Raw genomic sequence first — 27,771 nt, 5'->3', positions numbered from 1 at the left:
TCAGAGAAACTTGCTGTGAAAAATCTTGAACTGTTATGATTACTATGTATTTCCTTCCATCCTATTTCCCCCTCTTTATCCTACTTTCTCTCCTTTCTCCCTACCCATTCCCAAAAGTGTTTTGCAACTTTCCTATATGATAATATAGATTTCTATGCCCAAATGAGTGTATGTATATTATTCCATCTTTGAGTCAATTCCAATGAGTAACGTTCACGTATTCCCTCTCTCCTCTCTCATCCTCCCCTCCACTAAAAAGGCTCTTTCATGCCTTTTTCTGTCAGATAATTTACCCTATTATACCTCTGCTTTTCCACTTTTCCCAGTACCTTTTTCTTTCTTACCCCTTAATTTTTTTAGATAATCATTCTATCATATTCATCTCACACCTATGACTTCTATGTATGCTCCTTTTAACTGCCTTAATAATAAGAAAGTTTTTAGAGTTACAAATATCATTTTCCCATGTACGAATGTAAATAGTTTAATCTTATTGAATCTGTTATTATTTCTCTTTCCTGTTTGCCTTTTTATGCTATTCTTGGGTCTTATATTAATTTTAAAGTCAAATTATCTATTCAGTTCTGGTCTTTGCTTCAGGAATGCCTGAAAGTCCTCTATTTCATTAAATATCCATTTTTTTTTCCCTGAAGGATTTTACTCAGTTTTGCTGAATAGATGATTCTTGGTTGTGATCTTATCTCTTTTACCTTCTGGAATATCAAAGTCCAAGCCCTCTGATTTTTAATGCAAAAACTTTAATGTAGAAAGTAATCTTATGTTATCCTGACTGTGGCTCCACAATATTTGAATTGTTTCTTTTTGTCTGTTTGCAATATTTTCTCCTTGACCTGGGAGCTCTGGAATTTGTCTATAATATTCCTGGTAGTTTTAATTTTAGGATATCATTCCGAGATGATCAGTAGATTCTTTTGAGATTAAATGTGTGTGTGTGTGTGTGTGTGTGTGTGTATGTGTGTGTGTCTGTGTGTGTGTGTTGTCCTCTGGTTCCAGAATGTCAGGGAAGTTTTCCTTGATAATTTCTTAATGTCTAGGCTCTTTTTTTTTTTATTGTGGCTTTCAGGAAGTTTAACAACTTTTAAATTCTCCCTCGTGGCTCTATTTTCCAGGTCAATTACTTTTCAAATGAGATAGTTAATATTTTCTTCTACTTTTTCATTCTTTTGACTTTGTTTTATTGTTCCTTGATGTCTCATTAAGCCATAAGCTTCCATTTGCTTAATTATACTTTCCAAGGAATGACTTTCTTGAGTGAGCTTTTATTCTTCCTTTTCTATTGGGCCAATTCTACTTTTAAGGAGATCTTTTCTTCACTGAATTTTTGTGCCCTTTTTTTCATTTGGCCAATTCTGCTTTTCAAGGTATTCTTCTCTTCGTTGGATTTTTATGCTCCACTTACCATTTGGCCTATTCTGTTTTTTTAAATGCTATTTTCTTCAGTATTTTTTGCCTCCTTTACCAAGCCATTGAATCTCTTTTCATAATTTTCTCGCATCACTCTCATTTCTCTTCTCAATTTTTCTTCTACCTCTCTTACTTGATTTTTAAAATCATTTTTGAGCTCTTCCATGGCCTAAGTCCAATTTGTATTTTTCTTGAGGCTTTTGAAGTTTTGATTTTTTTGTCTCCTGAGTTTGCGTTTTACTCTTTGTGACCGTAATAACTTTCTATACTCAGGATCTTTTTCTGCTGTTTGCTCATTTTTCTAACCTTTTTTTTTTTTACTTTTAACTCTATCCTAACATGGGGCCCTGCTTCAGTAGTAGAAGGGGCACTGTACCAAGTTTCAGGTTTTTTGTAAAGCTGTTTTCAGAAAGAATTCTGGAGACTTTCAGATCTTCCAAGGTTGTACAAACTAGGGAGAGGTCTGTTTACTCCTCTCCTGGACTGTGCTCTGGTCTGTGAATGACCACAACCACTCTTTTACACTCTGGAACAGTAATCAGGGTCCCAGCTCCCCAATAGCCACAAGCTCTGGTGTGTTAGTGCTCACCCTAGGACTAAGATACAGTACTGCAGCCCAGATCCAAGTATGGACAATGTACCAGAGACTTCCCCTGGTGCCAGGAGACTCCCGTAATCTCCTTCTGAGCAGTTTTCTGATTCTCTTTTTGTCTGTGGGCTGAGAGGTCCAGTAACTGCCATGGCCACCACCGATTCAGTCAAGGTTTGTTGGGACATGACCTGTTCTGGACTGTGCTTCACCCTTACCATGGTACAACAGACCTTTTCTGCCAAACTTCTAAATTGCCTTGGGCTGGAAATTGTTTCCCTCATCCTTTGTGGGTTCTGCCACTCCAGAATTCATTTTGAGGCATCATTTTAAAGTTGTTTTGAGGGATACTTGGGAGAACTCAGGTGAGGACCTACCTTTTCTCTGCCATCTTGGCTCTGGCCCCTAGAGTTGCTTAATTTTTAAGATGAATTCCCTATAGCATTCCCTCCCTCCTCAAATGTTCTTGGATCACTTTACCTGCTCTTTTACCTCAGTTACTCTTATTTTATATCATACTTACTGGTATGCATATTATAGTGTCTTAAAATTAGAGCTATTGAATATTTTAATGAGACCAAAAGCTTTCATAGATTTGGCAAAGGGGGGAATTCTGAACCAAATAATGAATAGAGGTGATTACAAAACATAAATTTAAACATTTTAATTATACAAACTAGAAAAACTTGAGGAAACAGAATATCTAGATAAACCTATTTTAGAAAAGGAAATTGAACATGCCATAAATGAGCTTCCTAAGAAAAAAGCATCAGGACCAGATGGTTTCACAAGGAAATTCTACCAAACCTTTAAAGAAAAAATAATTCTAATACTATATAAATTATTTGAAAAATACATGAAGGAGTCCTACCAAACTCTTTTTATAAAATAAATATGGTGCTGATACTTAACCAGGAAGAATAGAGAGAAATAAAATTATAGACCAATTTCACTAATGAATATGGATGCAAAAATCTAAATAAAATACTAGCTGGGGGACTACAAATATTACACATTGTGACGAAGTGGGATGTATGCCAGGAATGCAGGAATAGTTTAACATAAGGAAAATTATTAATAAATGATTGTACCAATAACATAAGTTAACAAAAAAAAATGTGATTTTATAAGTAGATGCAAAAAAAACCCCTTTAGACAAAATACAACACTTATCTGATCAAAAATGCTTGAAAGCACAGGTATAAATAGGTTTTCCCTCAAAACAATAAGAAGCATCTATCTAAAACCATCAGCAAGTATTATTTGTAATGGGGATAAGCTAGAATCCTTCCAAATATGATCAAGGAGTGAAACAAGTATGCCCATTATTAATAATGTTATTCAATACTGTATCAGCTATGCTTGGTTTAAAAATAAAAGAAGAAAAATAAATTAAAGAATTAGAATGAGCAATGATATAATAAAACTATCTCTTTTTGTAGATGATATACTTGGAAAATCCTAGTGATTGAACTAACAAGATAGTTTAAAAAATTAACAATTTTAGAAAAAGTGGCAGCATATAAAATAAACCCACATAATTCCTTCGCATTTCTATATATCATCAACATATGCTTGCAAGAATTGATATTAAGAACTATCCCATTTAAGATAATTGTAGACAGCTTAAAATACCTGGGTGCATACATGCCAAGACAAACCCTGAAACTATGTGAACATAATTATAAAACACTTTTTATACAAATAAAGTCAGATCTAAATAAAAGGAGAAATATTAATTGTTCATGGGTGGGCATAGCCAATATAATAAAAAATTAAAATTCCACCTAAACTACTTATCTACTTATTCAATGCCATCTCATTAAATTTCTAAAAATTATTTTATTGCACCAGAGCAAAATAATGACTAGACTCATTTGAAAGAACAATCAAGAATATCAAAGGAGTTAGCGAAAAAAATGTACAGGAAGGAGACTTAGCAGTATCATACCCTAAACTATATTATAAGGTAGTCATTATCAAAACTATCTGGTAATGGCTAAGTAAAAGAAAGGTGGAACAATATAAAAGAGTAGATATATAATATGCAATAATGAATGATTGTAGTAACTGTGTGATTGACAAATGTAAAGATTTAAGCTTGTGGGATAAGAATTCACTATTTGGTAAAAAAAAATTGAGAAAATGGTTGTGCAGAAATTGGGTATAGACCAACATCTTACACCATTTTCCAAAATAAGGTCAAAATGGATACATGACCTACATATTGTAAGTAAATTAGAAGAACATGGAACGTATTACCTATCAGATTTATGGATAGAAAAATTTATGAATAAATGGGAGATGTAAAGTATTGTGAGGCTTAAAAAAGATAATTTTGATTCAATTAAAAATGTTTTGTACAAATGAAATCAATGTAGCCAAGATTATAAGGAGAGCAGAAAATGGAGAGGGGGAGATTTTGTAGACAGTTTCTCTGATAAAGGTCTCATATCTCAAATACATAGAAAACTTTTTCAAATTTATAAGAATATGTATCATTCCCAAATCAATAAATGGTCAAAGAATATGAACAGGCAACCTTTCCATGAAGAAAACAAAGCTATAATATCATCACATGAAAAATGCTTTAAATCATTGTTGATTAGAGAAATGCAAATTAAAATAACTTTGAAATACCATCTCACACCTATCAGATTGGCTAAAATGATAAAAGAGAAAAATAAAAAATTTTATAGGGGATGTGGAAAAATGGGGACACTGTAGGTGGAACTGAGAACTGATCCAACTATTTTGGAAAGCAATCTGGAATTATGCCAAAAGAGTTACAAAACTGTGTATACCCTATGACCCAGCAATATCATAATCAGGTCCATTTCCCAAAAGGATCAGGGAAAAAGAAAAACAACCTACATATGTTCTAAAATATGTGTAACTGTTCTCTCTGTGGTGGCAAAGAACTGGAAATTGAGGGGATGACTGTCAACTTGAGAAAGGTTAAGCAAGTTGTTGTATATGATTGTGATAGAATGCTATTGTGCTGTAAGAAATGATGAACAGGTTGATTTTAGAAAGACATGGAAAGACTTGGATGAAATAATGAAGAGTGAAATGAGCAGAATGAAGAGACCATTGTATACAGTAACAACAATATTGTTCAAAGGATAATTAAGAACGACTAAGTTATTCTGAGTATTATGAATACTCAAATCAACTACAAATGACTTATAAAAGAAGATATTAATGCCAGATAAAGAACTGATAAATAGACATGCGCATAGTGTAATTTTCTAAAATCAGGGAAACTGCACTACTTACTACCTGCTGCCTGAATTTACCATTCTATTTTTAACCTCTATGTATTCATTCAAATAATCTCCTCCCATGTCTGAGTAACAAGTATGCTCTGGCTAACTCCTTCAAAGCTATGCAAACTCCATCATCCCTCAAGGTTCCAACAGTAATTCTTAGAGTTTAGATGTATAGTGCATTTGGCTTTAGCCCCCACTGTCTATATTACCCAATTATTAAATATCATTGACTAGTGCCCCAGTTTCATTTAACCAGTTGATATTTATTAACTTTAATAAAATGATATTTGCTCCAAAGATGTAGCAAGAACAAAAATATAAATATTTCCCTCTCAAACACCTTGGGGGCAGATTTTCCCCTTACCCCACCTTAGTCTCCTGAGAGAATATGATCAAACTTAGCACAGATTTTTGGTGATCCCACCAAATTTATCTCTAGATTACTGGATGAATTCTATGTCAGCCAGCATTGGATTGGCTCACAGAGGTCACTCCTGAAGGACAAGTCCCTTGTTCCTTGGCATATCAATGTTGAATTAGCTGTAAATCTCAGATATTAGGATGACCATATACCTAAAGGCTGGCTCCTTGACTCTTCAAAACTCATAAGTTCAGAGTCTCTGATCTCTACATCTAAAAGGAAAAAAAGAATGAACACAGAGGCCGAGGCCTAAGACCATTTCAAGGGAGCCACATATCAGCCTCAGAATGGAGAAAGCCCAAGGCTTTTCCTTCTGCATCATTGTCTTTCATTGGATGCTGTTAGATAGGAAGGCAAACCAAAATGGAGTGGCCAAAAGGAATTCAGTCTAACAGAAAAATGGCCAAGACCCTTATTTCTACCCTTTTTGAATGATTAAAAAGCCAATCAAACAACCTTCTTTTTAACCACCTGGCTAGCTAGCTACATTCAAATGTAGAACACCTATGCATGCTCCATAATCTCTCCACAGCACTTCCCTCTCCAAAGTACACTTCAACATTGCTCTCCTAGAAGCAGGCTTCCAGTTTTTCTAATGGGTTGGCAGAGGAAGAGAAAGGGATTTGCATTAACCAAATGTGCTGATGCACTCTGTGCATGCACTAGTCCCCATTACATTTGGAATCCTCACCTCTGCCTCTTCGTTGATCAGCTCCAAAACTGCCTTCTATGTGAAACTTACCCTCAGCACCCTAGTTCCCTCACTCTTCAAATTATTGTGTATTTATTTATTTTCATATGTTACATCCCCTTATTAGAATATCAATTCCTTGACACAATATTTTACTTTTGTCTTTGTATCCACAATGTCTAGGAGAGTCCCTTACACATAGTAGATGCATAATAAATGTGTTGAACTGAGTTGAATTATAAAGCACCACATCATCTTCCAATTAAAGTGAGCATGGCCCTGCAGTCAGAAAAATGAGGCTAAAATTTGTTCACTGATGTGTACTATCTGTGTCACTGTGGATAAGTCAAGTCAAGTCAACAAGGGCTTATTCAGTGCACACTATACACCAGGAATTATTCTAAGCACTGGGGATACAAATACAAGTAAAAATGAAGATACTCCCTGCCCTCAGGGAACTCACATTCTAGTGAAAGAAATAAGAAAAGAAAAAGAAGTGGGAAAAGCAAGAGGGGTGTGAGGAGGAGAAGGTTCCCATGTGGGGAGAACAGTGAAGGAAAAAGTTCAGAAAATAATGAGCACAGCAAAGAAAGAAATGCACACAAATGTGTGTGGATATGAACATGGATGGATTGGTCACTTTACTTAAAAGGAGATTCTGGTAGGAACTTACAAAAAAGAAAAAAGGTCAATGAGAGCAGAGTGAACTTTCAGGGTGAGAAGGCTGCTATAGCATGGTGGAGAAAGAAGTCCAAAATAGAAGTGGGAGAATTCCTTATCTTCTATGGGTCTCATTTTCCTCGTCCGTGAAATGAGGCAATTGAACTAATGAGCTCTGAGATCCATTCTAATTCTAGATCTCTATTCCTATGGTCCTATGAGTACATAAAGAGTATCTCTGTTTTGAAATATAGCTTAAATGTATAGCAAGATAAATCTTACACAAAAGGGATCAACAATATTTCTTATTCCCATTTTATTATGCCCAGAATCCTGAATTCAATGCTTACATTTTTGATTTGTTAGTTTTTGTCCTTTTTCTCATTTTTAATTCTTAGAATTTTGGTTTGCTTAGTACCTAGTCCAAGGGCCACCTAAAAGCAGGTACTTCTATTTCCTTTACTTCCTCCTATAAACTAAAGCCCTTAATACAGTTGACCCAATTTTATATATTATAAACAATGTTTTTTTTTCTTATCCTCACCATTAAAAAATGAAACTGACACAATTTGCTCCCAGGCTAAATTCTTACAAACTGCTATTCAGTCTACTGCAAATCGTTATGGCTAAATCATAAACATCAGAAAATAGGAGTTTGGAATGGAAGTGCTGACAGGCCTTTAACTGTCATACTTTGAATTATGCTGCCATAATACAGTATATTAGATTTGCTCCTTACAGTTTCTTGCTGTTGATGAGTCTATAAATTTCTGAATTAAATCTGAACTTCTCTTAGCTTACACTTTTGAATTGAATTTCTTACTTCAAGCCTTCCTTAGAGAAATAACAGCTCTAACAGCTGGTATACAATGATATGTTTAAAAGGGATTTAAGTAAACTACTTATGCCAGTTCTGGAATCAGTTTTTATAATATTATTTTTATTGAGAATTTTGTAGATTTCAGTATCTTTCCTTAGGTATATCTAACAGTAGAGTTTTAATCATCCGTAATCTATTAAGAAAGAACATTTAAAGAACACTTAAAGAATGGACCTAAGAAAAGGCAGAATTGATATTTTGTGGATGTCTTTAGTTGAAGATTATTCATCCAATTTTTGTAATCTTTTTCAGCGTTAAGAGGCAGTGTGCCATGGAGAGAGTAGGAGTTAGGAGTTAGGAAGATTTTTATTCAAATCCTGCCACTAACTGTGTGACCATAAGCCAGTTGTCTGAGTTACTATGTGACTCAGAAATCTCTGTAGAATATATTTACTAAGGCATAGGTAGAAGGATTTCCACACCAGGATTCCCCCAGTATGATGAAATCACAGATCTTCCTTGCCTGTATTCATCTTTAATGCTAATGGTCTACACAATGGGGCAGATTTCCCAACCTCTGTCCAGGTAAATGGCCAGCCAGGTGGTGTAGCCAGAGGTCTGGACTTGGAATCAGGAAGATTCATCTTCATGAATTTAAATCCAGCCTCAGACACTTACTAGCTATGTGATGCTGGGCAAGTAACTCTACCTTGTTTGTCTCCATATAAAATGAGCTGAAGAAGGAAATGGCAAATCACTCCAGCATCCCAAGAAAACCCCAAATGAACTCAAAAAGCTTCAGACACAACTGAAACAACTCAACAACAACAACAACAAATTTAAGTAAATAATAGACTTCTCCACTATGTACACAAGTAACAAAATAATTTTAGGAAATTGTTCAACTTTTCCTCACATTTATCCTTTGGGAGATACAATATGGAGTTGAATTTTTTCTTGGCATCCTAATGAGTAATTTTTGTTTCATCAAATGATGATTCTTAATACATGTTATTACTGAAAGTCTGTTAAAATGATGGTAAAATGGCATGAAGAGTGTGATGACTGCTATTCATAGAATCCTTAAACAAAATTTATTGTGTTTTCAATTGCTGCATTTTATAACTCCAGTGAGAACTTCACCTTGAAATTTATCTTTTCTTATGGACTTCAGAAAAGACAAAGTGAGCTATATAGAATAACCTTATTACAAGACTCTTGTGAGCTTTCTCAAAGCACAGTAACTTCTAAGTCATAGCTTTCATTCTGTCCTTACTTTTCCCTATGGTCTTTACAAAGGTACTAAAATAATAATAATAAAGATGTAGGAAATAAGTTGAGGTTAATGTGAAAAGTCCACTGTTTAAATATTTAAAGAATATATGATTTAATTTTTAAAGATGTTAAATAAAGTGAAAAGAAATCTAACTTATTCATATTTGTGCTGACTGCATCCAAATAGAAAAAGCTGATACAAGCAAATGAGAGAAAAATTTCAGATACCAAATGAAAACCTTGCCTACTAGATGAAGAAATCTTATTAGAAACTATCAGAACAAATGTATTTTTGCTCTTTGTCATTACTTTCCAAATTTTGTGTCAACTTAAAAATTCCTTATTCAATACACATTTTTTTTTGAAATTGCATATTTACATTGAGCTTTTTAATATGGAATCGTGTCCACATATTAATCCAGTATCATTTGACAGGAGAGGCTGGCTGGCATGGTGGATAAAATTATGGACATGAAATCAAAAACTAGGCTGAAATCCTGCTTCCATCACTTACCAACTGTATGGCTTTAGGCAAGTCGGGATCTAAGTCAAGAAGATCTGAGTTTGAATCCAACTTCAGACACTTACCAATTATATGACTCAGCAAAACGTGTAAACTTTCTCAGCTTCAGTTTCCACATCTCTAAAATAAATGTAATAGTAGAATTTATTTCACAGGGATATTCTGATGATCAAATGAGATCTTATATATCAATTGCTTTTGCACACTTTGAAACATCATATAAAATGGTACCTTTTAATTAGCTTCTTTAAGCCCAAGGCAACTCTATAAGAGTTTAAAATAGACTTACATTTATTATATACAATTGGTAGAGGAAGCTTCCACACTGACAAAATCACAAGTCATTGGAGTGTCTTTGTGCAGCATATTGAATTAATCAGGGGGCCATCTCCAGTTGTACTGCTCTATATCTTGCCACTGGACCCAGATGGCTCTGAAAGAGAGAGTGAGGCTGGTGATTTTGCCCAGCCTCACCTCACTTAAATCCAATTCACTTTCAAGTCATGATGTCACCTTCCTGATGTCATGGTCTCTTTGAGAATGAAAGACATACAGCAACAACAATTAATCAATAATCACTTATTAAATGCCTACTATGTGCCAGGCACTGTGACACAAAAGATACTAATGAATGAAACAATTCCTACACCTAAGGAGCTTACTTCCTAATGTAGGATAAAATAAATACTTGTGTAAGAATATAGAGAATAAATATAAAGAGCATCAATGCAAATTTAAAAAATTAAATACAAAGCACAGTTATCTCTCAACAGCTGTACAATTTAAGAGCAAAGGACACTCATAAGTGTGAAAAGCCACAAATAACTCTAGGCCCCACCCCAAACCTTTATTTAATAATTCTGATCATGTCTTAGAAAAACATAGACTTGCATGAACTAATGAATAGTAAGAGGAGCAGAACCAAGAGAACACTGTATACAGTACCAGCAATATTGTTTTAAGAATGACTAACTAATTCATTTTGACTATTATAAATATCCAGATTAACTACAAAGGACCTATGAAGGAAGACACTATCTGTACCCAGAGATAGAAGCATACATAGAATGATTTTACACACACACACACACACACACACACACACACACACACACACACACAGATATTTGTGTCTAAGGGTAGCCATCTCTAGGGTGGGGAGAGGGAAGTAAAAAGAGAGAAAAAGAAATGTACACAATAACTACTAGATATTTAAAAGGAATAGCAAGTTGTACATAATAGATTTGTAGTTTCATATGCTATCATCTTTTTATTATGCTGTGTTATAGAAATGTTTGTTTTACTCCATCAATTAAATAAATTTTTAAAAAATCATTCTGATCATATTTATTTAACACAAAAACACGTAAAACAACACACTCCACCCATTAAAAAAGTTGCAGTTTCTATACCAGAGGGATTAGAATCTCACATACTATTCAGTCTTCGAAGCCACTAATTTAGCTGCTGCAACTGCTTCATGGATTTCCTTCTTCTTTGAAAAGCACAAGATGCAATGATCACTGTGGCAGGAAAACCACATGACTGAGTCTGGATGGTAGAGAGACAAAGAGCAGACATTCTCAAAAAGAGTGCATTGCCTCTTGTTCTTTAGTACACTGAAAATTTTAACAACATTTACCTTTATAATAAATTTATGTATATATACTTATGGTAGCAAATAAAATAGTTTAATGCTATATAGTATTTATGCATTTATTATTTACTATTTTTGCTTTCTTTGCATATGTGTGTCATCTGTGATTTTCCACAATATGTCATAAATCTCCAAAAATTCCCATTTAATTATCAATGGCCGAATCACACATAACCAAAACCATGACTGTTGGGGGATGGCTGTAGTTTGAAAGAAAGGTTATTGAAGAGATCTGGGGAAGAGGTCATCTAGAAGGTGGTGTTTAAAATTTAAAAAAGGAAGGAATTCTGAGGTGAATGTAGTATTTTTTTATGAAGGGGTGGACAGTGGGCAGTGCAAAAACAGATATAGTACATGGAGATTTGTATATGAGGGACAGAGAGATGGCCAGTTTGGTTGGGTCATAGCTGTTCAAACAGGATAAGTTATAATCAATGAGGGAACACTTCAATGTTATCTTTTTATAAGGACATAAGAAACAAAAGACACTATTAAATATTTCCTGAAGATAGGGGGGGAAAAGTAGAAGAAAGGACTTAGAGTGCCTCTGAAAAAGTAATGTAATTATTGAATGTGCCCTTTGGAGATTACAACAAAAGGTTAAGGACAACTTTTTTCCCCAGAAATATGACACTGAATTTAATGTTAATATTATGTTGCATAAGATTTCATAAGTGGAAGAGATAAGTGAGTTGATTTTCCCTTTGTTCTCTAGGTTAGTCTCTAGAGGTAAACTCTAAGGAAGACTAATGGGAGGGCATGGCCATGAGTCATATAGGACAGGACATCATAGGTTAGTATCTACCTATTGGAGAGAATATTCATATCAATGAGGTCAAAGATACATCAGAGTATCTAAGTATCTGGGTTAAAGATTGAGATTTCTATAAATATTTGTTCAGTACCTAATGTGAAAAAGACATTGTGTTATGCTTTCTGCATGACAAAAAGAATACTGCATGATCACTGCCTTCATGGAGCTCATGGCTAGCAGAGAAGATAAGACATATAAACAAATATCTAAAATACAAAGCATAATAGGACCTATCTAAAATGTAATCCTCCTTCAAAAATGACAGGAAATCAGTGATGACATCATGACATTGGTGACATTAAGAATAATTTGTTAGATAAATTCCTGAACAATTTTAAAGAGAAGTAAACAATAAATTGCCCTGCTAATTGTTTTCCTCTTTTTCTTGTGCAGTAATTTATTTAATTTCCTGTGACTTACTTCATTGCTATATTTATTTGCCTTCCTGGTATTACTGTTGACTTAGATGTTTGCAAAGCAAATAATCTGCTCAAATCTTGTTGTTTCTCCTTTTTTTCAAGGAAGACCAATGACATCAGGAGTGATGTCTTGACTTGCATGTGAATTAGATTTAAATGAGAAAGAGTTGCACAAAGTCTTAAGCATCTCTCTCCCAGTTTCATCAAAGTCTAGTGGAAAGACAAAAGTCAAGACAACTGATGATGGCCTGGGATTCAGTGGAGGACCTTGGTGTCTTTGATATCTGACCAAGCTGTTGGAAGAAATTCTACTCATCTGCCCATTCTACCAGGGAAAGCCTTCACATGCTTGGGATAGACACCCCTCTAACTCACCAATGGGTTTAAGACCCCTTGGTTACTCTCATCCTGGTTTAGCCCATCCACCAAGACAGTTTTACCAGGTTATGGATGCTCTGCATGCTACAGCTCCTTGGAGCCACAGGTGATAAGCGGATAAAACAGATGGACACCAAAGATAGATAGGAAGCCTTGAAAAGTTCTCAGCAAGCCCTCACATCAGAGGTGGTAGTCCTTCCTGAACATCCCATAGACCCCAAGGCCTCAAGTCTTGTATTCTTTGTAGGAATTCCACAAATGACCTATTTTTTGTTGATTGCATAACTATTCAATTGATGATTAGGCCCAAGTTTGCAGGGCATGTTTCCTTGGGTGGAATCTTGAGCTCCTTTAAAAAAATGCATTATTGATTTATTTTAACATTGTTTTTTTTTAAATTTTGAATTCCAAATTCTCCCCCTTCCTCCAACCCCATCCCTCAGCCACTGAGAAGGAAAGCAATATATCAATTATACACATGAAATCATTCAAAATATTTCCATATTAGCCATATTTCAAAAATGCAAGAAAGTTTTAAAAAGTAAGGAAATTATAATTTAATTTGAACTCAGAATTCATCATTTCTTTCCCTGGGGGAATATAGTATTTTTTCATCATAAGTCTTTGGAAATTATCTTGGATAACTGTATTGATCAGAATAGCCAAGTCTTTCATAGTTCATCATAATTACAACACTGCTGTTATTGTGCACAATGATATCCATTCTTACTTCACTTTTCCTCAGTTCATATAGATCTTGTCATGTTTTTTCTGAAACCAATGACTCATTTTTTATATCATAACAGTGCTCTATCACAATCATATATCCCAAATCTTTCAGTCATTTCCAATTGATGACTCTCCATTCAATTTCCAATCCCTTGCCACCACAAAAAAGAGCTGCTATAAATATTTTTATACATATAGATACTTTCCTGGTAGAAAAAGAGAGATTTGATAAATTGAATTATTTAAGAAATCCTTATTGAATATCCACTTGCTATGACTAAGAAAAAAATTTGATAATTGTTAAATGACTTATTAGTGTCTCATTTTGTTCCAATATTGAACATAAATTGCCTGGAAATGCCTTCTCTGGAAAATCAGTTTTATTGCTCTACTTATTTCTCTTAAATTTTCCTCAATGAACATAAGGAATAAAAGAACAAGTGAACCTTTCCCTGAAATGGAAATCAATCTCTAAAATTAAAATAAATCTAGAAGTGTTTTTCTCTCATTATTTTCATGGCTAGAACTCTTTATCATACTTGCAAATAAAAACAGAAACAGACGTGCTTTGAAGTAAACCAACAAGATAAAGACAAATTTTGCTAAAATCAATGGAGAAAATATAATGTGATAAAACAGGTAACATTATTTCATAATTATACTATGGATTTCCCTTCCAATAAATTATTCTATGAACACATCTAGCAGAAATGCAAATTATACACAGAGGATTTCACAAAATAAGCAACTGCAGTCACATATCTCAACTGAGATATAATAGACAAAAAAGTAAACCAAGTTCAAAAAGACTAGAAATTCAATCAATAATTTGATGAACTACTAACCAGAATTTATTAGAGAAAACACTTAAAACTTTTGCAAGGGTATAAAGGTGGTGAATAATAAACAGAACAATTAAAATTATGCTTCAAATCTAGTTTGCGAAAACATCAAACATAAAGCTCAGTCTCTTTGTCTAGAATTGTTGTCATTGCTCTGTCCAGTGCCAAGTGTACAAACCCAAAACAGTAGGAGGGTTGATTAGTTCTCCATCGGATTTGAATGATGCAGCTGGGCAGTCCAGGTAGTTTATGTCTCAATTTAATAATTATATATTAGATTTTCAAATATTTACTCCCATTAGCATGCATTCATCCTCCTCAGATCAGATTAGACTACACATGACAGAACCATGGGTTTCAAGATTTTGTTCACTAGTCTTAACTTAATCTTCCCCTGAATCATGCCAAGCCTTACCCTCTTTCCAGGAATTAATATTGTCTGGCTTCTTACTTTGTTTCTAAGTGTTATACTTTAATAGTATGATGTCAATGAGGTTATTTCAGAACTACCACATCACCTACCCTGTTGGGCATAGGGCCAGATTCTATCAGTAGTTGCTACCACTTATACTCTGAATATCTCAGAAGAGTCTACTAATAGACTCCTTGGTTTGGGATACACACACACGTATAACATATATATATATATATATATATATATATATATATATATATATATACACACACACACACATACATACAGGTAAACATATAGATAGGTATTTCCTGTTTGTATTCCACATATATTTCACATATATGAGATATATATATATACATGGAATGTATATGGAAAATATATAGATGTATATTATGTTTATGTATTATATTGAGTGTTGTATTGTATTATATTATATTAGGAAATACACACAGATATATCAATATAGATAGATATCTATATAGATAGATAGATATACACATAGATGTAGCTGTATCTATATGTATATATCTATATCCATTCCTATACCTACATGTGTATCTGTATCTGTATCTGTATCTATATCTATATCTATAAATGTGGAAAATCCTTATGGAGTCCATTACTATGTTTAAATGTTAACTTGAGATTTGTCCTGAAATATGTGTGTGTATGTATTTATGTATGTGTGTACATGTATGCATGTATTATGTATGTATGTGCATATACATATGCATATGCACATATATACATATGTATTGTGTAAATATGTATGTGCATATGTATATGTTATTTTGTGCAGGTTCAGATTTAGGTGCTCTTCTACATGCTTTGGGAAATATCATTTCCATTCTTTTCCATTACTGCCCCTTATTATCAGTGTGATAATTGCCAACATTTTCTGGATTATAGAGAAAGTGAGGGAGTTTTAGAAAAATCATCCAACTCTGCTTCATTAACAACACTAAAGCCTTTGACTGTGTGAATCACAACAAAATATAGCAAGTCCTCAAAGGTATTGAATTACCAGGTCATCTTACTTGTCTTCTGAACTGAACATGGAACAACTGATTGATTTAAGATTGGAAAAAGCGTACACCAGGGCTATATATTGTCACCTTATTTATTTAATTTACATACAGAGTACATCTTGTGAACCAAGAGGTTGGATAAACCAAAAGCCAGAATTAAGGTTGCTGGGAGAACTGTCCACCATCTGATGGCAGAAAAGGAGAAATTAAAAAGGTTTTTGATGAAGGTGAAAGAGGGGAGTACACAAGGTGGCTTGTAGTTTCACACGAAAAAAATAAAACTAAGATCTTGGCAACTGGTCCCATAACTTCTTGGCAAACAGTGGGAGAAGAAATGGAATCAGTGTCAGATTTTATGTTCTTAAGCTCAAAGATCATTGCAGATGGTGACTGCTACCACCAAATTAAAAAATGTTTGCACCTTGGAAGAAAAGTTATGGCAAATATGGACAGCATGCTAAAAGGCAGAGACATCACCCTGTGGACAAAGGTACATATAGTCAAAGCTATGGTTTTTCCTGTAGTAATGAATGGCTGTGAGAATTTCACTTTAAGGAAAACTGAACTGCAGAATCAATGTTTTAAACTGTGGTGCTGGAGAAGACTTTTGAGAGTCCCTTGCACAACAAGATCAAATCTAGACAATATCCATATCAATACTGAACCTTAAATACTTTGGTCCCATAATAAGAAGACAAGACTCAATAGAAAAGACCCTGATATGGGAAAGATTGAAGAGAAAAGGAGAAAAGGATACCAGAGGATGAGATGGATGGATAAAAGCATTGAACATGAGCTTGGACAGACTTCAATTAATAGTGGAGGACAGAAGGGTCTGGTGTGCATGGTCCTTGGGGTCATAAAAAGTTGTGCAAAACTGAATAACTGATCAACAATAACCATAGGGGCATGATACATCATTGGCATATACATACTTATGGGTATGTAGAGATAACCACCTTCTAACCAACTGATATATATATATATATATATATATATATATATATATATATATATATACATATATATATATACACACACACATATATGCATATATACACATACATATATGTGTGTGTGTGTGTGTGTGTGTGCATGTGTGTGTGTATCCACCTTTAACCCATTCTGATGAAAATAGGATTCCAGAGCTACCAGCTGTCCTCCTCATCTAATTTCTCTGTCAGTTCTTTCTCTTACAACATTTGTATAAAATAACTCTTTTTACCTGTTCCTAAATGGTTTTACTTTTCAAAGTGATGTCATACTCAGGTCTACCCCAATCTTTCTTATGAACTACCCAATTACTAATAACATTCTTAAGGCATACATTTTATATTTCCTCATATAAAGGGTCAAAAGTCTGTCTTTATTGAGTCCCTTGTAATTAGTCTTTCATATATACCTTACATTTCTTGGATCTTGTATGTCAAATCTTCTATTAAGTTCTGGCATTTTTTTAACAAAATCCAGAAAATGTGACAATTCATTAAATGTCATTTTTTTCCATTGAGGATTCTGCTTAATTTTGTTGGGTATGATATTTTCAGCTGCAACCCCAGTTCTTTTGTTCTTCCATATATAGTGTTCCAAGACCTGTGGTCTTTTAACATTGCCACTGCTAGGTCTTGGGTGATTCTGACTGTGGCACTGTCATATTTTTTTTCTTGTTGCTCATATATTTTATCCTTGAACTGGGGGTTTTGGAATTTGACTTGGATGTTCTATAGGTTTTCCTTATAGGCTCTTTCAGGTGGCAATAGGTGAGTTTTTTATATATTTCTATCTTTCCTTCTTGTTCTAATGCTATAAGACAATTTCTTAATTATTTCTTGTATTATTGTATCAAGATCCTTTTTTTTAAATCAGTTTTCAGGTACTCCAATTATTCTTATGTTTTCTTGTCTTCGTCTGTTCTCCAGATCAGTTGTTTTTCTTATAAGATGTTTCACATTCTATTCTGATTTTTCATTCTTTATATTTTATATTTTATTATTTCTTGTTATATTATAACTTTTCTGGCTTTCCTTGCCCAATTTTAATTTTTATGGAATCATTTTCTTCCTTGAGATTTTAGATCTCCTTTTCTAATTGGTTGACTTTCTTTTCGTAATCTTTTTGTTTTTCTTGGATTATTCTTATTGTTTTTAATTTTTTTACTCAATCTCTCTGATTTTTTAAATCTTTTTAAAGTTCCTTTATGAATTCTTTTTGGGCATGTGACCATTTGATAGGAGAGACTTTTTTAACTTCAGTGTCCTACTCTGAAGATGAACCCCAGTCTTCTCTAATCCTATAGTAACTCTCTATGGCTGGATTCTTTCTCCTTTGCCTGCTCATTTTTTTATTTGTAGCAGCTTTTTTTTTTTATAATCACCTCTAGTCCTGGAGTATAGGGGATGGTGCCTCTGGCCACAAATCTGCTTTCAGTTCTCCCCTCTAGCTTGGAACTGAAACTAAGAACTACGCCCTCCTATAAGTATCCATAACCAGTGGTGTCCCAACCCACTGCTTCTGCACTCATCAGGGTTGTGCTGATTCCTTCTTGCCCAGGGTTATGTCTCAGCAGCACAGCTGAGGCTGGCATCCCTTAACAGCAGAGGTTTCCTTAATCCTCTTTGCTCAGATGCTGGACTCCAGACACTTTCCAGGAAGTTAAAGTTCCTATGGCTGGCACCTAAGGCTACCTCCCAACCCAGTTAGAACCAGGGCTTGCTTCTAACTGTTTCAGCAGAACTAGCCTGGAGATATTTACTCTTCACAGGAACCAAACTTATCATCCTGGGATTTTTCTTCAGATATTCTGCAATTGTCCCTGGAGGGCCACTGTTCTGCCACAACTCTTATTTATTTTTACTGCTCTATTTTCACCTTGAGATGCAGTATTATCTTATGGTAGAAATCTGGAGAGCTTTCAATTTTCTGACCTACTCCACCATCATCCCAGAATTCTCTCCTGTGTTAGCTATACAAGGACTAGAATAGATTAATGTGAATAGGTTCATCACCAAACAATTGGCCACTGAAGTGAATTATTTGGCTCTGGGTGTCCTTAAAACTGATAAAATATTAATGGGTCCTCAATCTTAGATAGCTTTCGTTGGCTTGTACAGAAAAGAAAGACAAGGAGCTTAGACTTATTTATTTGTTAGATCATCTATATACATTAACTTTTGGTATTCTTACAGTGTGAGTGTTAATAAATGATGAGTTAATACATTTCTGGAGGAACTAAATTATATCCATATTGACAGAAAACAAATAAATTGTAGTTCATTGTAAGAACAGTGCATTGTAAGAAAGAGATGTGAATAAAAAAAATCTCTCCAGGGAAGTAAATTGAAAATTGGCATCATGGGTCTCAGGATGCAACCAGAAGCAACAAAAATCATCAATTTTGGGGATATTTTGCCATCTTGTATCAAACTACTTAGGAGAATAAATAAACAGACCTCCAAGAAGATAATTAAAGTTTAAGTACCAGAATTCCATAAAGAATTTGACAAGATTCTCCAAACTGATTTAATATATTCCTTAATATCTTCAGTACGATGATGGGTATGGAAAAAAGATAGTGGAAAGTGTTTTAGAAAAAAAGATTTGCAAAAAATAAAAAATAAAACTTCAGAAACAGAAGTGAGGCACATTACTCCAGTATAACTAATATATACTGAATAACTTCTTCAAAAATAGTGTCCAAAAGCATAAGACATGGCATATATCAAACAAAATATGAAAATAACAATACCTCATACAGAAAACTCAGTGAGTCAAAAAGGATTTACTGAGCACTTACTATGTGCCAAGCTCTGAGCAAAGCACTGCAGATAAAAAAAAAAAGGTAAAAAAGTTCCAGTTCTTGAGGAGCTTACATTATAAAAAGAGACAACTAAGGATGAAGCCAAAATGGCAGATTTGGGGCAGCCACCCAACTGAATTCTCCCAACATTGCCCATGAAACAACTTTAAAATAATGCTTCAAATCAAATTTTGGAGTGGCACAGCACAAAAAAAAAAGTCAGGGTGCAATCTTTTCTGGCCTAAGAAAAGGTAAGAGGTTGGCAGGACAATCTATGACATGTGAATGGAGGCCTGTCCAGAGCACACACATGCAGCCAAGGAAAGAACTGCCATAACAATAACAGCTTCAAAAGCTCTGAATCCAGAGATGTTCTGGATTTCCAGTACAGAGAAAAGCTCTGGCGATTGGTCACAAGAATAGGAACCCTGGTCACAGTTCTAAGGTATTAGAGGAGTGCTAGTACATACAGCTACAGGGGACCAGGAGCCTTCCTGGGTAAAGACTATTGCACACACCATAACTCTTTCCAACTTTGGAAGCACCAAAAACTTGCAGACATGCAGAAACAGCAGCACAAAAAAAAAAAACCCTGAAGCTAGGGACAAACCTCCCCATCCTCAGGTAAGCAGAATCCAACTTTAACATGAAGTTTAAAGCTAAAAAAATAGGCTAAAAATAAGCAAACAACAAAAAAGGAATTGGACCATAAGAGCTACTATGGTGGCATAAATTCAGAGGAGGACAACAATGTGAAAACAGCTATAAAAAACCTAAAGACAAACCTGCTAATTTAACCTAAACCCAACAAGAGTTCCTGGAAGAGTTAAAGAAAGAGATAAGTAATACAGGAAATATTGGGAAAATAAATGAGAGTGATGCAAGAGAATTATGAGTAGAATTAATAGTTTGGTAAAAGAGGGACAAAAAAGCTAGAGAAAATGCACAGGGGGAGAAGGGTTTAAGAGATATGGGAGAGGATGGATGATAAAAAGGAGAATGGGCTAAGGGAGCAGTGGTCAGAAGCAAAATAGCCTTTTGAGAAGGGAAAGGAGAAGGGGGGAGGAGAAACAGAACAAAATAGAATGGAGGGAAATACACAGTATTCATAACTCTAAATGTGAATAGGATGAGCTAACTGATAAAACAGAAGCAGATAGCAAAATTGGTTATAAACAAGAATCCAACAACATGTTGTGTACAAGAAACATATTTGAAACAGAACATACAAAGAGTTAAGATAAAGAGCTGGAGAAGAATCTAATACGTTTCAGATGAAGTAGAAAAGAATATAGAGATAACAATCATCAACTCAAATGAAGCAAAAACAAAAATAACAAAAATTAAAAGAAATAATCAGGGGAAACTACATTTTTCTAAAAAGGTACCATAAACAATGAAGTAATAAAAAAAATTTACAGAAAATTTTTCTAATAAAAACCTCATTTCTCAAAGACCTCAAATTTCTCAAACTCAGTATAGAACTGAGCCATATTTATAAAAAAAAATAGTAAGAACCATTTCCCAATTGACAAATGGTCAAATGATATAAATAGGCAGTTTTCAGATGAACAAATCAAGTCTATCTATAGTCCTATGGAAAATGCTCTAAATAACTATTGATTAGAGAAGGACAAATTAAAACAATTCCAAGTATCACCTTATACTTATCAGAAATGACAAATACTGGAAAGGATGAAGGGAAAAATAGGTACAATAATGAATTACTGGTGAAGTAGTGAACTGATCCGACCATTCTGAAGAACAATTAATAACTATGCCCAAACATCTACAAAACTGTGCTTTCCCTTTGAACCAGCAATTTAAAAAAAATGTAGTGGCAAACTACCAGATTTTTTAAAAAGATTTTTAAAAAGAAAAAAAATGTATGTACAAACATTTTTTATAACAACTCTTTTTTGGTGACAATTTGAATTGAGGAGATGTTCATTAATTGGGGAAAGGCTGAACAAGTTGGGGAATATGATTGTGATGGAATATTATTTTGCTATGGAAAATGATGAAGGGTTTGATTCAGGGGAAAAAAAAACATGAGAACCTATATGAACTGATGCAAAGTGAAGTAAAAAGAACCAGAAGATCATTATATATAGTAACAGCAATGTTGTAATGATAATCGACTGTAAAAAATCTGGTTACTCTGAATAATACAATGATCCAAGACAGCTCCAAAGGACTCATGATGAAAAATGTCAGCCCCTCACCAAGGAGAGAATTAATGAATGCTGAGTGAAATTGAGGCACAATTTTCTCACTTGCCTTATTTTTCTTACTTTTAAAAAATATGGCTAATATGAAAATATATTCTGCATGATTTCACATGTATGACTGATGTATTGCTTGCCTTCCCAGTGGGTGGAAGAGGAGGGAAAGAATTTGGAACTCAAAATTTAAAAAGTGCTAAAAACAAATAAACAGGGGCAGCTAAGTGGTGCACCTGCCCTGGATTCAGGAGGACCTAAGTTCAAATCCGGCCTCAGACACATAACACTTACTAGCTGTGTGACCCTGGGCAAGTCACTTAACCCCAGTGCCTAGCAAAAAAACAAAACAAAACAAACAAAAAACCCCAAATAAATAAGTAAAAAAAAATTAAATATAAATTTAAACTAAAAAAAATTAACACATAAAAGGAAGCTGAAAATGGAAAGTAGGTGGAGGGAAGGTGATGAAAAAGTCTAGAGTGCAGTCTGGTGAGAATAAGACCCCTGCCTTAAATAGAGGTTTTTGGAGGAGCCATACTATCTGAGGGATTAGTCAAAGGAATGGAGGGTACCTCTAAGGTGTGAATTACAGCGCTCATGATATAGAGAAAACTTGGACATAATAGAGAAGTCCGTCCAGAATGCAGTGAGTGCAGCCTGTTGAAAAATTAACTACTAAGACAAAAGAGTAATATTAAAGAGCTGTCCCTTCAAGACACTACCCTTTTACATGGAACAGTTTGGTACTGAAAGTAGCAGAAAATATACTTTTCTGTAGAGAAAAAAAGTTACATCAACAAGTAATGAATGTAAAATATTGTTTCTTTCATAAATTAATGCCTAAAATAAATTTTGGTTTAATAAAAATTGTTAAAAATATGTGTGCAAAACGTTTTCAGATGGGATTTAAACTGAGATGTCACAAAAATATAGACATTTAAATAACCATATAGTAGATTTGTATGATGTCTCATCTGTAGGTAAAAAGTTTGATGGTTAAAGGACCAGAGTAAAAACTTTTGTTCATTTAAAACTTATAATACAGAAATATAAAGAAATGGTTTCAAGGACACAGACTGAAATAGAATATTGTTTTGAAAGGAAATTATGATGCTTCAGCTCACTTACACATAACTTTTAGGACTTGACAGATAAACAACAAATCATAAAAAATTGGCAGACAGGTATGATTATATAAGTGCAATTGATTTCGTAGGGGAAATTTGGTGAGTTTTTACCTTACAAGAGATGCATAGGTATTTGACTACCTGGAGATTCTTATTTAACCCACTAACACAGACTCAAGGAGGCTGAGATTATAGTGGTCAAGAATGGACAAGAGAGGACAACTCATCAGGGAATCAAAAAGCAATTTTGTTGGCACTGTTAAAAGAAATCATCTGTCAGAGAAGTCAGCTGACAAGAAGGCCTCCTCTGCCAGTTCCTGATTAACTGAATAAAAGTAAGAATTCTAGCTATTGTCCTTTAGTACTGTCTCAATTTAGAAGAGGTAAAGCCTCTTAATATTGCCTGCTGCTCTTAGTGGCCTGCTCTACTTTAAAAAAAAAAGGCAAAAAGAAGAAAGCTTTTGTAGCTGTTTTGATGTATTAGAAGAGATCCTGAGATCTAATTGGATAATATAGAATCCTGGTGGGTGAAGAGATGGCTAGGTTTTGTCCAGGAAATCAACCTGAGTTCTTTTTCTGTGAGAACTGACCTGATAGGATAATGGAACATCCCAGTGAATGAATAGCTGGTTTAAGGGATCCATAGGACTCAGGGAGAGACAGTCTGATGAGCTTTGCAATTCTCTGGCTTAAAGGGAGCTGCTAACTAATTCAATAAGGTTACATTCTTAAAATGTTAAGAGTGAATGTAAGAGAGGTTTGAGGCACTACAGTTTTGTGATAGAACTACATATCCCATAAATTGGTTGCCAGGCTAGGAGAGACTTCAAAATCTATTGTGTAGTCATATGATCATTGACTAGTTTTATCACTATTCAAAATCAATAACATTTTAAAAGATGAAGATGATAAGAAGACACCACATGAATTTATAAGTTCAGTCTAATCTATTGAACAAGCTGTTCACTCAAAAAAATGGGAAATATATAAAAGACATGAGCTGTAATTATCACCAATTCATAGAGAAGTTTAACTGATGCAAAATAGTCTCCACAATGAAAAGGATAAAAGAGATGAGGAAACACTTTAATCACTAAATACTTGATATTTTTGCTATAAGGAAATCTCATCCAATGGAAGCAATAATATAGAGCAAGAATGCATTTGAAAAACATTACAGGAGGGTGAATGCAGATGATGATCATTATCAGCTAACAAAATTACCAAAAAATTAATAGAATGGAAAATGAAACTAAGGAGTCTGTCAATCAGCCTATATCTATCTATCTATCTACCTATCTATCTATTCATCTATATGTATGTATGTATATATGTGTGTGTGTGTGTGTGTATGTGTGTGCGCGTGTGTGTGTGTGCGTGTGTATATATACATACATATGTACACTATGTGCCAGGCACTGTGCCAAGTACTGGTGATACAAAAAGAGGTAAAAGATAGTCTCTGCCCTCAAGGAGCTCACAGTATAACAAGGGAGAAAATAAGTAAACAAATACGTACAAATAAGCTACATATAGGATAAATAGGAAGTACTTAACAGAGAGAAGGCACCAGAATAAAAAAAGTTGGGAAAGGCTTTCCTGTAGAATATGAGATTTTACTTGAGACTTGAATGAATCTGTGGAAGTCAAAAGGCATAGAAAAGGAGGGCAGGCATTCCAGGCATCCAGGACAATTTGATAAAATGCCTAGAGCAGAGAGATGGAGTGTCTTGTTCATGGATCAAAAAATAGGCCAATTCTTTCTGGCCTGGATCTGTCACTGGATCAAAGAGTATGTGAGGAAAGGGGATTTAAAATGTGAGAATCCTGGAAAGGTAGAGAGCAGAACTGGTTTATAAAGGGCTTTGAACATTAAACAGAGGATTTTGTATTTAATGGTGGAAATGACCATGGAGATTATTTAGTAGGAGAGTGACATGGTTAGATTTGAGCTTTAGGAAAATCCCCTTGGTGGCTGAATGGAGGGTGAATTGGAGTGAAGAGAGATTTGAGGCAGCCAGAGCAGGTCACTGAGTAATCTAAACATGAGGTGATGAGGGTCTGTACTAGAGTGGTCATAGAAATAGAGGAGAGGAAGAGATGTTTTCAGGAGAAGTTGCAAAGGTGAAAATGACATACTGTTGATAGAATGGATATAGAAGATATGAAATAGTAAGGAGTCAAAGATGATTCCTAGGGTGTAAGACTGGGAGACTGAGAGGATTGTGTTGTTCTTGACAGTAATTGAAAACTTCTGAGGGAGTTAGAGTTTAGGAGGAAAGATAATAAATTCACTTTGGGGTGTGTTGAGTTTAAAATAGCTACTGGTAATTGGAGATATGAAATTGGAGGTTAGCCGATAGATTATGGCAGGATAGTTAGCTCAGAGCATCATTAGCATAAAGATGATTATTTAATTCATGGGAGCTGATGAGATCATCAAGTACAGTAGTATAGAGAGAGATGAGAAGAGGGCCCAGGACTACCATTAGAGGGCATAATCTGGATCAAGATTCAGCAAAGGAAACTGAGAAAGAGTGATCTGATAGGAAAGGAACCAGGAAAGTGGTGTCCCAGAAACTTAGAGACAAGAAAGTATAGAAGAGAAGAGGGTGACCAACAATGTCACAAGTTGCAGAGATGTCAGGGAGAATTAGAATTGAGAAAAATCTTCCAGATTTTGGTTATTAAAAAATTAGTAGTAACTTCAGAGAGCAGTTTTAGTGGAATGAATATCTCTATATTGCAATATCTATATATAGAACCCATTATTGTAAGGGGTTAAGAAGAAAGTGAGAGTAGAGAAAGTGGAGACAACTATTGTAGATTGTCTGTTCCAGGAACTTTCTAAGGAGAAGTTAACATGAAACCTAACTGAACCAGATCATCCCAAGAGTATAGATGAACGTAGAAGGAGAAAATTAGACACAAAAAGGAGACGAGTCAGTATTTCTAAAGCATTCTCTTCTCCCCACTGTTGACAGTTGAATCTTCACATTCATGTTCACTTGCTGAAGTTCCCCTGCATTAAGTAAAGCAATGAAAAGCACTTAAAAAGAATAAGAAAAGAAGAGTTGTTGAACCTGATCAAATATATTCAGAAGAAATCAGTGATGGAAGAAACTCATTTTTAAAGTATCTGATGCATCTATTTTCAATATACCTTAAGGAGATAAAGATGACTAACGAATAAAAAAATTACAATGCATATAATTGAGTAAGTTTTATAAAAGTATATAATTCTTATATACTTACATATAATAATAATTCATATAATTCTTCCCAAAGCGACCAATAGCAACAAAAAACTCAAATGCTTGCTGCCTGTATCTATTATGTCCTTGTATGACTGTATTATGAAAATGTAAGTAATGACCAGGAAGTTTTCACAAATATTTTCTGCAGTACATCTCTGCAGAGCTAAGTAATAGAAGTTTTGACTGTTTACTGTTTGTTACTTACATAAAGGCATTTGATAAAGTGGAACAAAACACAGCTTTTGAGGCTTTACTCCCACAAAGTATCTCCAATGAATACATTAATATTATGCAAAATCTCATTCAGAGATGCAACCTCAAAGAAAACTTTCCTCATTGAATCACTCAGTATCAATATCAAGTGAAGAATGGAACATGGTGACATAAGTTCATCAAAAATGTTCACCAGTCTTTTGGAAGATGTCCTGCATTAAGTCAAATTCAGATCAACACAATGACCAACAACAGTTCCAGAGTACTCAAGGTGAGACATGCTAATAACCACCTGATAGAGAGGTGATGAACTCAAGAGTAGAGACTGAGAAGTATTTTTTTTTAGATGTAGACAATAAAAGTATTTTTTGGTTTGATTCTATGTTTGTAGCAGTGGTTTGTTTCTCTTGCTTTCTCAATTTATGGGGGATGGGTGGGAGGGAGAGAATATAAATTTAAAAATAAAATTTAATTTAAAAAAAGTGATTGGTCTAGAAATCTTACATAGCTAAAGCCCATTAAATCAAAAATGTGCATTTTCCATATCTGGTTATGCAATTGAATGTGAAACCTATTGAATTAGTCTACCCATAAATACAAACATACATACATATACACACACATTATTGGTGCTGGATGAGCTGGAGGTAAAGCTAGATAGGATAATAGCTGGAAAGCTTTTGCGACCTATCAATGTACTTTCAACAATCTCAAGATGTTCTTTGTGGCCAAAACCTATACTTTAGTGTTTTCCTAGTGTTTCTGTATGGCTAAACATCATAGAACACAAAGGATCAAAAAAGATAAAGTAACAAGTGACAAAAATGGCAGGACAATGGTCATGTGCACATAAGTATGCTGTAGCATAGTGTCAATAATGTTATGTACAAAAAATAATAAAAAGGAGTTCATCAGACAGGAAAGAAGAAAGAACAGCCAAATAGTGAATGTTGAATAACAGACAGACAGCTTTAATTCTGTGCTAATATCTAAAGAAGTTTTTTTATTTAAATAAAAAATCAGAAAAAAGCCTCTAACAAATTGGATACATCTTCAATAGAGGATTTATGCCAAGGCACTGACTAGATAATGTGTAGAAGGGTTCTTCACTCTATAGAGAGCAAAGATCCATGCAATTATTGAATGTTAGTTATATTTTTCAAGTTCTATCAGCTGCAAACCTCTACTGACC

Source organism: Phascolarctos cinereus, unplaced genomic scaffold (genome assembly GCF_003287225.1).
Source record: "Phascolarctos cinereus isolate Bilbo 61053 unplaced genomic scaffold, phaCin_HiC Scaffold_5;HRSCAF=322, whole genome shotgun sequence".
NCBI classification, from domain to species: Eukaryota; Metazoa; Chordata; class Mammalia; order Diprotodontia; family Phascolarctidae; genus Phascolarctos; species Phascolarctos cinereus.
This window is presented reverse-complemented; position numbering follows the sequence as displayed.